This window comes from Piliocolobus tephrosceles, chromosome 14 (genome assembly GCF_002776525.5).
Source record: "Piliocolobus tephrosceles isolate RC106 chromosome 14, ASM277652v3, whole genome shotgun sequence".
Lineage (NCBI taxonomy): Eukaryota > Metazoa > Chordata > Mammalia > Primates > Cercopithecidae > Piliocolobus > Piliocolobus tephrosceles.
In genome coordinates this window covers 46,176,798-46,193,903 of record NC_045447.1, presented here as the reverse complement: position 1 = coordinate 46,193,903, position 17,106 = coordinate 46,176,798, and the positions used below count along the sequence as shown (strand labels likewise).

The 17,106-nt window shown below is 40.6% G+C and overlaps 1 protein-coding gene across 6 annotated transcripts in view; it reads left to right on the top strand.

Annotated features, from left to right (window-relative positions):
• Positions 1 to 17,106, top strand: part of UBAP1 (ubiquitin associated protein 1) — a 77,072-nt gene that overhangs the window by 16,193 nt on the left and 43,773 nt on the right. For 2 of the 6 annotated variants that reach the window (XM_026456181.1, XM_026456178.1), the window contains exon 2: positions 2,897 to 2,994. The exons of 3 other annotated variants lie outside the window; for them this stretch is intronic. The gene's annotated coding sequence lies outside the window, so the exon portion shown is untranslated. Of the gene's footprint in view, positions 1 to 2,896; positions 3,020 to 17,106 lie in introns of all 6 variants that reach the window. One more of the 6 variants, XM_026456179.1, reaches the window with a different exon arrangement.

Here is a 17,106-nt window from a genome sequence, read left to right as displayed (position 1 = left end):
TTTCCTTGGTTCTTTTTTTTTTTTTTTTTTTCTTTTGAGACAGAGTTTTGCTCTGTTGCCTAGGCTGGAGTGCAGTGGCACGATCTCAGCTCACTGTAGTCTCTGCCTCCTGGGTTCAAACAATTGTCCTGCCTCAGCCTCCCCAGTAGCTGGGGTTACAAGCATGTGCTACCATGCCTGGCTAATTTTTGTAGTTTTAGTAGAGATGGGGGTTTCACCATGTTGGCTAGGCTGGTCTTGAACTCCTGACCACAGGTGATCTACCTGCCTCAGCCTCCCAAAATACTGGGATTACAGGCATGAGCCGCCACAGCTGGCCTCCTTGATTTTTTTTTCTTTTTTTTTTTTTTGAGATGGAGTCTCGCCCTGTCGCCCAGGCTGGAGTACAGTGCCGTGATCTTGGCCCACTGCAAGCTCCGCCTTCAGGGTTCACGCCATTCTCCTGCCTCGGACTACACGCCTGGCTCAGTTTTTGTATGTTTTAGTAGAGATGGGGTTTCACCATGTTAGCCAGGATGGTCTCAATCTCCTGACCTCATGATCTGTCTGCCTCAGCCTCCCAAAGTGCTGCGATTACAGGCATGAGCCACCGCGCCTGGCCCCTTCTTGATTCTTAATGATCTTTTTGTCCTTGTGTTGGTTTCTGTGCATTTGAGGAAGTAGTCACCTCTTTTAGTCTTTACCAATTCATTTCTGTGAGGAAAGACCTTCAGCAGTCAGCCTAGCCTGGGATTCTGGATGGGTCAGCTGGTAGTACCTGTGGGCAAGCAGGGCTTGCTGCTGGAATCTCTGGTTGAACTTGGTAGCTGCCCATACTCTGAGGTTAGGTGGGGCTTGTCTCTGGGGTCTGAGGCCAGTGCAGGTCTGTTGGCTGGGCTCTGAGGTTAGGAGGGGCAGCTGGCTGGGCTCCACGTTTAGGCCAGGCTGCTCTGTGATTGGGGAGGGCTGCAGGCTGCACTCTGGAATTTCCCCGGTCAGGATGGGTAGGACTATAGGCTGCATTCTGCAATCAGGTGGGGTTGTATGTTGTGTTTTGCTGTTGAATGGAGACATTGGCTGAATTTTTTGCCTGGATAGGGCTGCTGGCCCTTCTCCAAGGTTAGATGGGTTCTGTGGCCGGGCTGTCTGGTTGGACTATCTGGTCCTTTGGAGTTGGAGATTCAGCTATACGATTAAGTGAGGCCATAGGCTGTGCTCAGTTGAGGTCAGACTGGACCACTGGCACAGGAGCCAACCCAGGGACAACTGTTGACTGTGCTTGTTGGATAGATATGCTGTAGATGGGCAGAGCTGCTGGTTGGGCTCTCTGGTTGGGTGAGGCCACTGGCAGGGATGTGGTCTCGTTGTCATGATTCGTATTGTCATGATTCGCGTACTAGTTGGTGTGAGCCCCACCCCCTTCTTTGTTCCTAGCTGACTCCATTGGTCTAGCCCTCTCATTTCTTCCCTATGAGGCACGACAGACATGGATCTCCTGGGAAGCACCCTGGAAAGCTGGGAAAGTTGGGGAAGCTGAATGTCTGCCTCGGGCTCTCATTTTCCCACTGCAGAAACTATCGGCCCAGGGGATCACTCTCTGGCCCCATGTGGGCCTGGTGAGGGGCGATGCAGTCAAAAAGTCAAGTCACTTTTACCCTTCTAATGTGGCTTTTGGTATTTGTGCTCCAAGGGAGTGCTTAAGCACTAGGCTCTGGAATTTTCTTTTTTTTTTTTTTTTGAGGCAGAGTCTTGCTCTGTCGCCCAGGCTGGAGTGAGTGGCGCGATCACTGCAAGCTCCGCCACCCGGATTCCCACCATTCTCCTGCCTCAGCCTCCCGAGTAGCTGGGACTACAGGCGCCTGCCACCACGCCCAGCTAATTTTTTGTGTTTTTAGTAGAGACCAGGTTTCACTGTGTTAGCCAGGATGGTCTCGATCTCCTGACCTCATGATTTGTCCGCCTCGGCCTCCAAAAGTGCTGGGATTACAGGCGTGAGCCACCGCGCCCGGCCTAGGCTCTGGAATTTTCACAAAGGTATTCTTGTCTGTGGATAATTACTAATTAGCATTTCTGTGATAGTAACTAGAACCTGGACCTCGTATTCCACCATCATGTTCTTGGACTTGTTTTTATTATTTATTTATTTATTTATTTATTTATTTATTTATTTATTTATTTATTTGAGATGGAATCTCGCTCTGTCGCCCAGGCTGGAGCGCAGTGGCGTGATTTCGGCTCACTGCAACCTTTGCCTCCTGGGTTCAAGCAATTCTCCTGCCTCAGCCTCCCGAGTAGCTGGGACTACAGGGGCACACCACCACGCCTGGCTAATTTTTTGGATTTGTAGTAGAGACAGGGTTTCACTGTGTTAGCCAGGATGGTCTCAAACTCCTGACCTTGTGATCCGCCTGGCTTGGCCTCCCACAGTGCTGGGATTACAGGCGTGAGCCACCGTGCCCAGCCTATTATTTATTTTTAATTTTAATTTTTTTGAGACCCTATTTCTGTTTTGGAGTAATTTTATATTTACAGAACATTTTCAGAGATAATACGGAGTACAGAGAGTTCCTGGCTATCCCTAACTCAGTTTTCCCTAATGTTAACCGTCTTACATTACCATGGTATATTTGTCAAAACTGAAAAACCTACCTTGGTACATTAGTATCAACTAAACTCTGGACTGTATTTAGATTTCCCCTGTTTTTCTTTTTTTCTTTTTTTTCCCTCTCTTTCTTTTTTTGAGACAGGGTCTCATTGTGTCTCTCCAGGCTGGAGTACAGTGGTGTGATCACGTCTTACTGCAACCTCGATCACCCCTGGCTCAGGTGATCCTCCTGCCTCAGCCTCCCTAATAGCTAGGACTACAGGCACGTGCCACCATGGCCTGACTTATTTTATTTTATTTTATTTTTTGTAGAGACTGGGTTTCACCATGTTGCCTGGGCTGGTCTGGAGCTCCTGGGCTGAAGAGATCTGATCCTTCTGCCTTGGCCTTGCAAAGTACTGGGATTACAGGTGTGAACCACCACAGCTAACACAGGTTTTCTACAATTTTTTTTTTTTTTTTTTTTGATTTCAGCATCCGATTTAGGATAACTAAATTGTGTTTAGTTGTCATATCTTCTTTCTTCTGGTCTATGATGGTTTCTTAGTCCTTCCCCTGCCCCCTGGTAATTTATTTGACAGCTTTGGGGAAAACTGGTCAGGTATTTTGTAGAAGGGTCCTCAATTTGGTTTTGTCTGCTGTTTTCCTTATAATTAGACTGGGCTTGTGGATTTTTGGAAAAATATACAGGTAAAGTACCTGTCTCAGTTATATGAAATCAGTATGGACTTAAGTATTTAGTTTATATTTTGGATTAAAGTCCCACATTAATTTATTTTATTGCTCAAGTTGTTTTATCTTTGGCCATTGAAAGCGCTTTCAGATTGGCCTTGGCCTTAGAATCTGTCATTTCTCCGGAGAATAGGGCTTGTTTCTCTGTCAATCTGATCTTCATTCCTTTGTAGAGACTTCATTTGTGGTATCTTGATAACTTTTAGAAACCATCCTCTTAGGAGGGGGTTTGTTAGTGCTATTACGATTTTATTTTTTAAGAGATTACGATTGGAATGGATAGATGTTTAGTTTGCTAACCTGATCTAATACTATTAATTTTTGCTACACAGAATTTGTAGCATCTAGAGCTGTATGCTTTACAGTGTTTCATTGTATGATGTTTAACATATAGAAAAAATATGAAGGTAAAACATCTAAGTTATGAGGCATAATGATAAACATTTGCAAGCATATTAGTTGTCTTGAAAACTAGAGCATTACCAGTACATTACTATTTATTTATTTGTCTGTTTCTGTCCTATCCTATCCTTTTACTACTCTACAGGGTTAGCTGTTCTCCTGAATTTTGGGTTTATCACTTCCTTCCTTTTATAAACCACATTATATATATTCCTAAATAATATACTGTTTATTTTTGCTTAATTGTGAACTTTATGAAAATGTTGGCCGGGCGCGGTGGCTCATGCCTGTAATCCCAGCACTTTGGGAGGCCGAGACGGGTGGGTCACGAGGTCAGGAGATCGAGACCATCCTGGCTAACATGGTGAAACCCCGTCTCTACTACAAATACAAAAAAAAAAATTAGCCGGGCATGGTGGCGGGTGCCTGTGGTCCCAGCTACGCAGGAGGCTGAGGCAAGAGAATGGCGTAAACCCAGGAGGCGGAGCTTGCAGTGAGCTGAGATCCGACCACTGCACTCCAGCCTGGGCGACACAGCGAGACTCCGTCTCAAAAAAAGAAAACGGTTAAACTGTGTATAGGCTTTTGTGATTTTTTTTTTTTTTTTTTTTGAGATGGAGTTTTGCTCTTGTTGCCCAGGCTGGAGTGTGATGGCGTGATCTTGGCTCACTGCAAGCTCCGCCCCCCGGGTTCAAGTGATTCTCCTGCCTCAGCCTCCTGAGTGAGTAGCTGGGATTACAGGCTTGCGCCACCATGCCTGGCTAATTTTTTGTATTTTTAGTAGAGATGGGGTTTCTCCATGTTGGTCAGGCTGGTCTCGAACTCCTGACGTCAGGTGATCCACCAGCCTGGCCTCCCAAAGTGCTGGGATTATAGGTGTGAGCCACAGCACCCAGCCTTGTTTTAGTTCTTTATTTTAGAAAGTTCCAAACTCATAAAAGTAGATTCAGCTGGGCATGGTGGCTCATACCTGTAATCCCTGCACTTTGGGAGGGCGAGGTAGCCAGATCACCTGAAGGTCAGGAAGTTCAAGACCAGCCTGGCCAACATGGTGAAACCCTATCCCTACTAAAAATACAAAAATTAACGGGTGTGGTGGTGTGCACCTGTAATTCCAGCTACTTGGGATACTGAGGCAGGAGAATCACTTGAACCCTGGAGGCAGAGGTTGCAGTGAGCTGAGATCGTGCCACTTCAGTCCAGCCTGGGTGGCAGACTGAGACTCTGTCACAACAACAACAAAAATGTAGATTTGTCCTGCTTTGTCAAAACTCTTATTTTTTTCTACTCACACACCACCACAGCAATTATAAACACAGAAAAAGAATTCTGTGGCCAAGTGTTTGGGCAATTTTCCCCATACACCAATTAGCTGACACCAGTTGGGCGTTCTGCAGTTCAATGCTGACACTACCTACCTGGAGATAGTGTCAGATCCCACTGGTTGAATGCGCAGTCTCCAAGATTGCCCCCTAGCACTCATCAGTCACAAGTCTGGGCCTCAAGTACTTCTGACCACCAGCTTCACTCGTGTTGGAGTTCCCTTGATCCTCTCTTTGGGTTTGTTTAATTTGCTAGAGTGTTTCACAGAACTCGGAGAAACTCTTTTATGTTTACTGATTTATTCTAAAGGCTATTGCAAAGTATACAGATGAAGAGATTTGTCTGGCAAGGTATGGGGGAAGGTGCACTGACTTTCCATGTCCTCTCTGGGGCGTCACCATCCACGAACCTCCATCCAGGTGTTCAACTAGCCGGAAGCTCTCCAAATCCAGTCCTCTTAAGTTTTTATGGAAGCTTCGTGATGTCAGCATTCCTTCTCCCAGAGTACAGAGTGAGACTCTCCCTCTCTCTATTTTTTTTTTTTTTTTTTTTTTGAGACACTTTCACTCTGTTGCCCAGCTGGAGTGCGGTGACATCATCTTGGGTCACTGCAACCTCCACCTCCAGGTAGCTGGGATTATAGGCATGCACCACCACGCCCAGCTAATTTTTGTATTTTTAGTAGAGATGGGGTTTCACCATGTTGGTAAGGCTGGTCTCAAACTCCTGACCTCAAGTGATCCTCCCGCCTCAGCCTCCCAAGATGCTGGGATTATAGGAGTTAGCCACCCTGCCCTGCCTGGAGAGGGGCTTAAGACCCACAATGAGAAAGGGGTATTGGAAGAGATAGAGTTCTACCTTAGGACAGTTCTGGCCTTTGAGGCCTGACATACCTAATAATATAACAAAAGACTCTAACAAGGGCTATGGGAGTTACGGGCCAGGAGCTGTAGTCAAAAACCTGTGTGTGTGTGTGTATCCGTGTCTGTATATGTATATATCATAACACCATACAGCCCCAATAACTGTCAATCTAATTTTATATACATACCCTCTGCCTAGTTATTTTAGAGCAAATCCCAGTCATATCATTTAATCTGTCAAGTTATTTTTGTATATCTCTGAAAGATCACATAAATTACTATAATAGCATTATCCTACCTATAGAAAATGAACTTATTCTCTAACATATTATCAAATATTCATGTTTTCTTAATTGTTTTATTGTTTTTTCCTCATGTATTTGGATTGGGACTCAAATAGGGTCTGTAAGTTGTGATTGCTTGAGATATGTTCGTTAAGATCTTTTTCATTCTGTAGGTTCTCTTTTCATCTTGCTCTTTTTGTGTTGAAGGAAACTGAATCACTTTTTCTAAAAGTTTGCTACAGTCAGGATTTTGCGGTTTAATTTGCTACTGTTTTAATTAGGATTTGGGTACGTTGGATAAAACATAAATAATCAGCTGGGTGTGGTGGTGCATTCCTGTAGTCCCAGATACTTGGGAGGCTGAGGCAGGAGGATCTTTTGGGCTCAGGAGTTTGAGGCTACAGTGAGCTATGTTCATGCCACTTCACTCCAACCTGGGCAACAGAGCAAGACCCTATCTCTAAAAACAAGGATTAACAAAAATTAAATATGCTTTTATTTCTGGTTCTTTTTTCTGTCAGTTTTTGATATCAGTATTATGCTGATCTCATATGAGAACTTGAAATTCAGCAACATTCATTCAGCAGGACTTACTGAGCACTACTGTGTCCAGGCACTATGCTTGGTGTAATGGTGAATGAGACAGAAGTGGTATTTGTCCTCGTAGTGCTTAAAGGCTAGTGGGGAAGACAGACAATAAACAAATCCTGAATAAATTGATAAGCTGCAAGTATATATTTGTTCCCGTTTTATGTGTTGGAATAGGTTAAATAAAATAGGAATAATCTGTTTCTTAAATATTTAATAGAACTTTAAATAAAGACATCTGGTATTTCTTTTAGCATACACATATTTCCTAAGCATGTGAAATTACTTAAGAACCCGTTTTCTCTCCCCATAAATCTTTGACACCGTGTGAAGTTGTTCCATCCTTATATTGTTTTTCCTTTAGTCCTACAATGTTCCCCTGGGGATTTGATTTTTCAAGTTTTGTGAACAAGGCTCTATTACTTACTTCTGTGGGAAAAATCATTCAGGTTTCACATGATGGAAACAGAATGATACAATCCACTGAGTTTGAAGACTCCAAGAAGAACAAAAAATTATGTTTGCGATTACTTATTTCAGGTTAAATTAATAGCTTCTAGTATGGTAACTTCTCTTTGTTTTAAAATTAATCAGTTAGAGACTGGGCATGGTGGTTCATGCCTGCAATCCCAGCGTTTTAGGAGGCCACAGTGGGCGGATCACTTGAGGTCAGGAGTTTGAGACCAGCCTGGGCAACATGGTGAAACCCTGTCTCTACTAAAAATACAAAAATTAGCTGGGTGTGATGACACACACCTGTAATCCCAGCTACTCGGGAGGCTGAAGCACAAGAATCTCACTGCTGCACTCCAGAGTGCAGAGGACAGAGCAAGACTCTGTCTCAAGACAGCAACAACAAAAAACTAACCCGTTAGTATTGTATTAGTTACTTTTAGAGTAAAATAGTGCCAAATAGTAAGGATTTTCTTCTTAAAAAAAAAAAAAAAGGGTGTGAATTGTACATATTTGCTGAGTCAAGTATACTTGTCTTTCTGAGTTAAGTATACACAGTCCACACCCAATTTTTTTTTTTTTTTTTTAGAAGAAAACACCCGTTTGTTTTTATGTGCCCTCGGAATTAAGATGAAGTCTTGTGCTATCTTTTTTATATGTTTAAGACTAGAAAAACCAGTGAAATTCATAGTTAGAAAATAATCTATCTCTAGTCCTTTAATTCTGGAAAGAATTCCAGAGATCATTTATTCCAGTAGTCTCATTTTATGGAAGAAGCCCTAAAAGTTCTTTTGTTTATTTCAGAGGTTTTTACTGGTTCTACAAGTCTTTTAATTGTCCAGGGTGCTCTTGTCTTTCTTGCCTTCTGGTATGAATTGTGATACGAGTTTTGGAGTTGGGAAGGAAATATTTTTGGTTCAATAACTTCTTGACATTATTTTTTTGCCAACCAGTGTTTATTCAGTTGCAAGAATTAAATTGATAGGTTCGTGGTCAGATTTCCTCTTGAGGACACTGCACTTTTACCGAACTCTCTGAATAAAATACTTTAAGTAAATTGTAATGAATTGGTTAAGATGCTGACTTGAAATTTCTGATTGGCTAATGCTTTTATTTTTTATTTTTATTTTTATTCTGTTTTGAGACAAAGTCTCACTCTGTTACCCAGAGTGAGAGTGCAGGCTGGAGTGCAGTGGCACCATCACTATTCACTGCAGCTTCGACCTCCCCAGGCTCAGGTGGTCCTCCGCCTCACCCTCCTGAGTAGCTGAGACTACAGGCGTGTGCCACCACACATGGCCAGTTTTTGTATTTTTGTAGAGACAGGTTGTCACTATGTTGCTCAGGCTAGTCTTGAACTTCTGGGCTCAAGGGATCCTCCAGTCTCCCAAAGTGCTGGGATTACAGGCCTGAGCAATCACACCTAGCCCTGACTAATGCTTTGATGTCATGACTCCCATTCTGATTTTTAACTGATCGTTACTTTCCTGTACTTCCATTATGGTAGTCTCGTAAGACTTATAATTTCAGACTTTTTTTGGTAACTATAAGAGATTATTGTTTTAGCCTTTTCATTTTAAAGATATTGTTTCATCTAGTTGTATTCTCAAATTACATATTGGGTAGAATTATTAATTATACAATTATCTATTAAATTTTCAGGAAGTTTGAAGGGAGAGAGTAAGTGAAAAGCCACCCCTGCTAAAGGTTAGACACTGTACTAGATGGTTGGAGGATTAAGAGGAGACCAGAGCTAAGGAAAGTCTTTGTCTGGATTTTATTGACCCGTTTTGGAATTAGCTGCAGTTCTTTTTTTTTTTTTTTTGAGACGGAGTCTTGCTCTGTCGCCCAGGCTGGAGTGCAGTGGCCAGATCTCAGCTCACTGCAAGCTCCGCCTCCCAGGTTTACGCCATTCTCCTGCCTCAGCCTCCTGAGTAGCTGGGACTACAGGCGCCCGCCACTTCGCCTGGCTAGTTTTTTGTATTTTTTTAGTAGAAACGGGATTTCACCGTGTTAGCCAGGATGGTCTCGATCTCCTGACCTCGTGGTCCGCCCGTCTCGGCCTCCCAAAGTGCTGGGATTACATTTTTGAGCCACTGCGCCTGGCCCAGCTGCAGTTCTTAAGAAATCAGATTGGGTCGGCAGGACACAGTGGCTCATGTCTGTAATCGCAGCACTTTGGGAGGCTGAGGCGGGAGGATCACGAGGTCAAGAGATTGAGACCAGCCTGGCCAATATGGTGAAACCCCGTCTCTACTAAAAGTACAAAAATTAGCCAGGTGTGGCGGCGGGTGCCTGTAGTCCCAGCTACTCAGGAGGCTGAGATAGGAGAATCGCTTGAACCCGGGAGGCAGAGGTTGCAGTGAGCCAAGATCGCGCCACTGCACTCCAGCCTGGCGACAGAGTGAGACTCCATCTCAAAGAAAAAAAAAAAATCAGTTTGGGTCAATAATTTGCTTTTACAATACTATTTTATCTCTGTATGTACTTATTTGTCACTTTGTAATTTTTAGGGAGTTGCTTTTCAACTGTAATCTGTTTTTTATTAAACTATGTGAAATGAACTTTGTATTCAGTCACTAGTTGTGTTTCTCCCTTCCAAGCACTAACCAGGCTTAACCCTGCTTCTGAGATCAGACAACATCAGGAGCGTTCAGGGCGGTTTGGTTGTAGACACTAGTTGCTTTGCTTATAAGCCTTAAGTATACCTTACAATTAATAACTTTGGTAAAACTTCATTTGAAAATTAAGACTAAGCCTGAGCAACACAGCAAAATCCCATCTCTACAAAAAATTAGCTGAGCGTGGTGTTGGGTGATCCCAGCTACTCTGGAGGCTGAAGTGGGATGATTGCTTGAGCGCAGGAGGTTGAGGCTGCAGTGAGTCAAGATTGTGCCACTGCATTCCAGCCTGGGTGACAGAGTGAGACCTTGTCTCAAAAAAAAGAAAAGAAAAAATTAAGACTAAATTCATTTAGTGAGAAAACATGTATTACAGCATCTTGACTTAAAAAAAAAAAAAAACCCTTCATTTTCTGAGTTTTTCATAAGCCAAGTATTTTCTTAGATTTGAAGTCTTAGAATTAGGTAATTTTGGCTCACCAGCTGTATGTGTAGAGTGAAAATAGTATTTGTAATTTGATCAGTTGCATAATGTTACTATACCTTTGATCCATCTGGAATTTATTTTGGTATGCAGTGTGAAGCAAGCATCGGATTTTACTTTTTTCTAGATGACTACCCAGTTGTTCCATGACTTGATTTTAAAAAACAGCTTTGTTATATACCAAATGTTTATATTTTGGGTATTTTTAGGGATTTCTACTTTGTTCCATTAATCTGTATCTGTACCAATACAACCCAGCTTTCAGTGTTGTATCTTCTAATATTTTAATATCTGATAGGCTAGTCTCCATTTTCTTTGGAGGTTTTTTCTTTTTTTTTTTCTGCGTTTGCTTAATTGTTTCTTTTTTTTGAGAGGAAATTTTGCTCTTGTTGCCCAGGCTGGAGTGCAATGGCGTGAGCTCAACTCACTGCAACCTCTGCCTCCCAGGTTCAAGTGATTCTCCTGCCTCAGCCTCTGGAGTAGGTTGGGATTACAGGTTCCTGCCACAGCTGATTTTTGTATTTTTAGTAGAGACGGGGTTTCACCATGTTGGCCAGGCTGGTCTCAAACTCCTGACCTCAAGTGATCTACTCACCTCGGCCTCCCAAAGTGCTGGGATTACAGGCATGGGTCACCGCGCCTGGCTGCTTGTTATTTTTACATGAACTTTAGAATCAGCTTGTCTAGTTAAAAAAAAAAAAAAAAAAAAAGGAAAACATAGTATTTCAGTTTTCATTTGGATCATGGCAAATTTGTATAGCAACTTAGAATTGATCTTAATAATGTTGAATGTCCTGCTCAAGAGTATTGTATGTTTTTCTAGTTGTCTAAGTTTTCTTTTGTGTCTTTCAGTACAGCTTTAGTTTTCTCTCTTTATGTCTTCAGTTTATTCCCAGTTCTTAACTGCTGTGGTATATTGATATGTTGTGTGTTTCTCTTATATTTCTTTTTCTTTCTTTCTTTTTTTTTAAAGAGATGGAATCTTGCAATGTTGCCCAGGCTGACCTCGAACTCCTGGGCTTAAGCAGTTCTCTTGTTTCAGCACATTATATTTATTATCTGGCCATGTATATATGAAGGATGTTTCAGAGTATTAGTTTGTTTCAGAATGTTAATTTTGTATCCAGAAATACTTTATAGCATTCCTTGTCAGTTTTTGGGTTTTCCTGGGAAAGTTTCTTATCTGAGTTTTTATACTTTTTATTTCTCCCATCTAATATGAAATAACAATGCTAAGCAGTTGTGATAATGGACATCTTTGTCTTGTTGCTGTCCTTCATGGGAATACTTGCGTAGTCTCTCCACTAGTCAGCATGGTGTGGTATTTGATATTTTTTTTTTGTTTTTAAAAACTCATGTAAAGGAGACAGCCGTATGATTTTTCTCCTTTGAGCATTTAATGCATGCTGAATTATATCAACAGAATTGTTAGTGTTGGTTTTTATGCAAAAAATCTCATTTGGACATGGTTTATTCCTAAAATGTACTGGTAATTTTGGTTGTCACTTTTTTTTTTTTAAATCAAGGATTTTCTTATCTGTATTTATATATGAGATTTTTCCGAAGTTTTTTGGCACCAATATTATACTCATTTTGTAAATACAAATTTGACACTTTTTCTATATTTTGGATCCATTAAAATCCCTTTGGAGGCCTGGCACGGTGGCTCATGCCTGTAATGAGGCAGGCAGATCACCTGAGGTCAGGAGTTCGAGACCAGCCACCATGGTGAAACCCTGTCTCTACTAAAAATAAAAAAATTAGCTGGGTGTGGTGGTGGGCAGCTGTAATCCCAGCTACTTGGGAGGCTGAGGCGGGAGAATTGTTTGAGCCTGGATGGTGGAGGTTACAGTGAGCCAAAATCATGCTGGTTATTGACTCAGCTACTTACTTTTATTTTTATTTTTTGAGGTGGAGTCTCACTTTGTTACTCAGGCTGGAGTGTGGTGGCGTGATCTCAGCTCACCGCAGCCTCCACTTCCTGGGTTCAAGCTATTCTTCTGCCTCAGTCTCCCATGTAGTTGAGATTACAGGCATGCGCCATGACACCTGGCTAATATTTTTTGTATTTTTAGTAGAGACGGAGTTTCACCATGTTGGCCAGCCTGTTCTCAAACACCTGACCTCAGGTGATCTGCCTGCCTTGGCCTCCCAAAGTGTTGGGATTACAGGCGTGAGCCACCATGCCCAGCCTGACTCAGCTACTTCTGATTTTGGAAATTCATCATGGTTTTCTTTGTGTCCTAATATTTACATAAATTTTGTAAGATGTTCTTTGGGTATTTAAAAAGGTGTATTCTGCTTTCAAGATGCTTTTGATCTAACAATATAAATTAAATCTAGATTAGAACTAAATTAGATTTGTTACCTATTTCTGCCTAGTTTTTGTCTTATCAGTGGTAATGCTGTGTTATTTCGGGCAATTCAAATACTGTTAGCTCTTCATGGTTTGCACTCTTTATTATTAATAAAGTAAAACACCTGTTACACCTCCATGAAATCTGTAACCTAGACTCATTTGTATGCTTACTGGTCTAGAAACTACTGATTTATTCTGTGTTTTTTCTCTCTCTGAAGTCGTTATCTTTCATTAGTTATATTTTGTGTGTTTTTTCCAACGCTTTGTTGAATTACATATTATTGTATTTCTTTTTAGTCCTCTTGTAGGTACTTGTTGCTACAATTGGTACAAATTTTTTCCCCCAATTACAAAGTATGTGTGTGTTAATTGTAGATAAATGTATTCATATGTGCTCAGTACAGGAAACCGGGAAAACAAATAGCACAAAAGAAAAAACCAAAAGACTGAATTTCTGATCTTGTTTCTACAGGCTAGTGACTCAAATTTTCTTTTTTAGTTTGCAGTAAAACAGGGGTGCTTAGGAAAAATCTGAACCAGTATTTTATTCCAGCTGAATTGAAAGAAATTGATGCATAAAGAAAAACTTACTGGAGCTATTGATATGTTCCTCAGTATGAATCAGGGTACTGTGACCTCTTTTGTTGGCCTTCCATTTTCAGCCAAGTACGCCAATGTGCAGCAGACAGTAATAAGGGGGCTTAGTTTTGCAAATGCAGAGCTTGTAGACAGTGATAGATCCTGAAAATAGTGTCTCTGGCTAATTCTCAGACTTAATCTGACTGAAAGCAAGGCCTCACAAATTGAATTCAGTCTTCACAGTTACATTCTTAACTCACACACAAAAAAGATTCTAATGCTATTCTGTTAAAAAAAAAATTTACATGTTTTCTGGCCAGGTGCGGTGGCTCACGCCTGTAATCTCAGCACTTTGGGAGGCCAAGATGGGTGGATCACCTGAGGTCAGGAGTTCGAGACCAGCCTGGCCAACATGGCAAAAACCCATCTCTACTAAATACAAAAAAATTAGCCCGGCATAGTGGTGTGTGCCTGTAGTGCCAACTACCCAGAAGAGGCTGAGGCAGGAGGATTGCTTGAACCTGGGAGTCAGAGGGTTGTAGTGAGCCAAGATGGTACCACCACACTCCAGCCTGAGCAACAGGGAGACTCCATCTCAAAAAAAAAAATGCTTTTTTTTTTTTTTTTCTAACATGTTTTCTATAGGTATATTAGTTTACTGGTAGAGCGGTTGGAAATGTTTTGCCTTCTTGAAAGTTATAGTTAATTCACTAACCTTTTTCTTTAAACACATCGTTGCTGGTTTGAATACTTTATCAACCTTTGTGGAGATCTTTCTGCATGTCAGGCTGTATATAAAAGTATCTTTTAAAAATTTTTATAATAATCATTTGAGGTTACTTTATATGTGGTATAAGGGAATGGCTTCCAGGCTTGGGTTTTATGAATCAGTAAGAAAAAAAAAAAAGGGACAATGAATATATGATTGCTAACTTTTAGTTTTGTCAATATAGACATTGTTATCATTTATCTTGAATACTCAATATTTAATTTGGAAACATTAATATTTTTCCTTCATTTTATTCTCTCATTATAGATTTATGGTCTGTGCAGAGTTGGCTGATTATTCAGTCTACTACCTTTATTTTACTGATGAGGGAGCTGAGGCTCCAAAATGCCTTTGAGACCACAGAGAGAAGACAGAAAACTTCTTTCTCATGAATATAGTATAGCCTAATATTGACATGTTACTAGCAGTTATACACATAAATGTTGCTATGAGTTGTATGGGTGTTAATTTTTCTTCAGGCTTGAAATGTGATGATTCCCAAAGCCATCTTTTAATGTAAATTAGATAATTTCCTGGATTAATTTGTATCTTGGGAAATTACTGATTGCAGCTATTTTAGAAGTGTGACTGTGATAGCTTACTGAGATTCTGAGTTGCTATTTTGTTTTGGGAAGCGTTTTTTAGAGAGTATTATAATAATTTGACAGATATGCAAAAGGAAAGAAAGTGAAAATGAGAACATTAATACAGTTGCCCTTGGGCTTTCTCCTTCCCTTCTCAGACGGCCTGGTCCTTCCCAAGGTGTTTTTTATTATTACTTTTTAAAACTTTCCTGATCTCCTATCCCTACCTCCTTCAACTTTTCCTTTTCCTATTTCTTTCCATTCCTTCACACATCTCTTCTTTCATCCTGGCTCCTCCTTCTCTCCCTGCATTTCTCTTGTTACCTGTTTCTCCATCTCTTTTTATTCTTATATTTATTCTTTGTTCTTTTTTGTGATGTCTTTAATCAGTAATTCAGATTTTAAGTTACTGGGTTTTCTTCCTGTAGCATTTGAACTGAAGTGATACTGAGCTGGAAAAATAGAACATCACTAATAAGTTGTTGGTTTTGGGATTTTTAAGATTTATTAGTGTAAAAGTTCTTGATTTAAGAATGTGTGTTCCAATCCATACCACCAACTAAAAAAGAAAAAGAATATGTTTTATTGTTATTTTTGATGAAACTTTCCCTGTAATAGAAGCATATATTTATTTTAGTGGAAATTTATGATTGCTTATAAAATTTTTTTCCCTATCATTAATTATAGTTTTACATTAGTGGCAAATATTTCTTTCAGTCTTGTTTTGGGCATTTTTTTTACATAAGGTAATTTAATTTAATTTATTAGAACATTTTAGAATTTATAATTATTGGCCAGGAGTGGTGGCTTATGCCTGTAATCCTAGCACTTTGGGAGGCCAAGGCAGGAGGATAGCTTGAGCTCAGAAGTTCGAATCAAGCCTGGTCAGCATAGTGAGACCTCATTTCTATTAAAACACACACGCGCGCGTGCACACACACACACTCTTATAGTTATTTTCTATTATATGCTTTTAAAAAATTAAATACTCTTTTTAGTTCCATGTTTACTCCTATGTTATATGCTTTTAATAAACACTCTTAGTGCTATCACAACATTATCTTCTGGATTTTCCATTATTTAATCATTTTTCCATAATTGAGTATTTAGATAATAGGAGAGTATTGTAAAATAAATGGGTTTAGGAAAAATACAACCCTCCTAGCTTAAATCAGGAGGAATTGAATACTCTGAACAGACCAATAACAAGCAGCAAGATTGAAATGGTAATTTAAAAATTACCAACAAAAGAAGTCTAGGACCAGACGGATTCACAGCAGAATTCTACCAGACATTCAAAGAAGAATTGGTACCAATCCTTTTGAAACTATTCTACAAGATAAAGAAGGAACCCTTCCTAATTCATTGTATGAAGCTAACATCATCCTAGCAAAACCAGGAAAGGACATAACCAAAAAAGAAAACTACAGGCCGATATTCCTGATGAACATAGATGCTAAAATCCTTAACAAAATGCTAGCTAACTGAATCCAACAACATATCAAAAAGACAATCCACCATGATCAAGTGGGTTTCATACCAGGGATGCAGGGATGGTTTAACATATACAAGTCAATAAATGTGATACACCACATAAACAGAATTAAAAACAAAAATCACATGATCATCTCAATAGATGCAGAAAAAGCATTTGACACAATCCAGCATCTCTTTATGATTAGAACTCTCAGCAAAATCGGCGTATGAGGGACATACCTCAATGTAATGAAAGCCATCTCTGGGCCAGGTGCAGTGGCTCACTCCTGTAATCCCAGCACTTTGGGAGGCTGAGGCGGATGGATTACCTGAGGTCACAAGTTTGAGACCAGCCTGGCCAACATGGTGAAACCCCGTCTCTATTAAAAATACAAAAATTAGCTCAGCATGGTGGCAGGCGCCTATAATCCCAGCTACTTGGGAGGCTGAGACAGGAGAATCGCTTGAACACGGGAGGTGGAAGTTGCAGTGAGCCGAGATTGCGCCATTGCACTCCACCCTGGGCCACAGAGCGAGACTCTCTCAAAAACAAAAACAAAAACAAAAAAACTCAACCATCTAGGACACACCTACAACCAACATAATACTGAATGGGGAAAAGTTGAAAGCATGCCCTCTGAGAACTAGAACAAGACAAGGATGCCCATTCTCACCACTCCTCTTCAGCATAGTACTGGAAGTCCTAACCAGAGCAGTCAGACAAAGGAAAGAAATAAAGGGCATCCAAATTGGTAAAGAGGAAGTGAAACTGTCACTGTTTGCTGACATTATGATCGTTTACCTTGAAAACCCTAAAGACTCCTCCAGAAAGCTCCTAGAACTGATAAAAGAATTCAGCGGTTTCTGGATACAAGATAACACAAATCAGTAGCTCTTCTATACACCAACAGCGACCAAGCAGAGAATCAAATAAAAAACTCAACCTCTTTTAGAATAGCTGCAAAAAAATTAAAATACTTAGGAATATACCTAACCAAGAAGTCA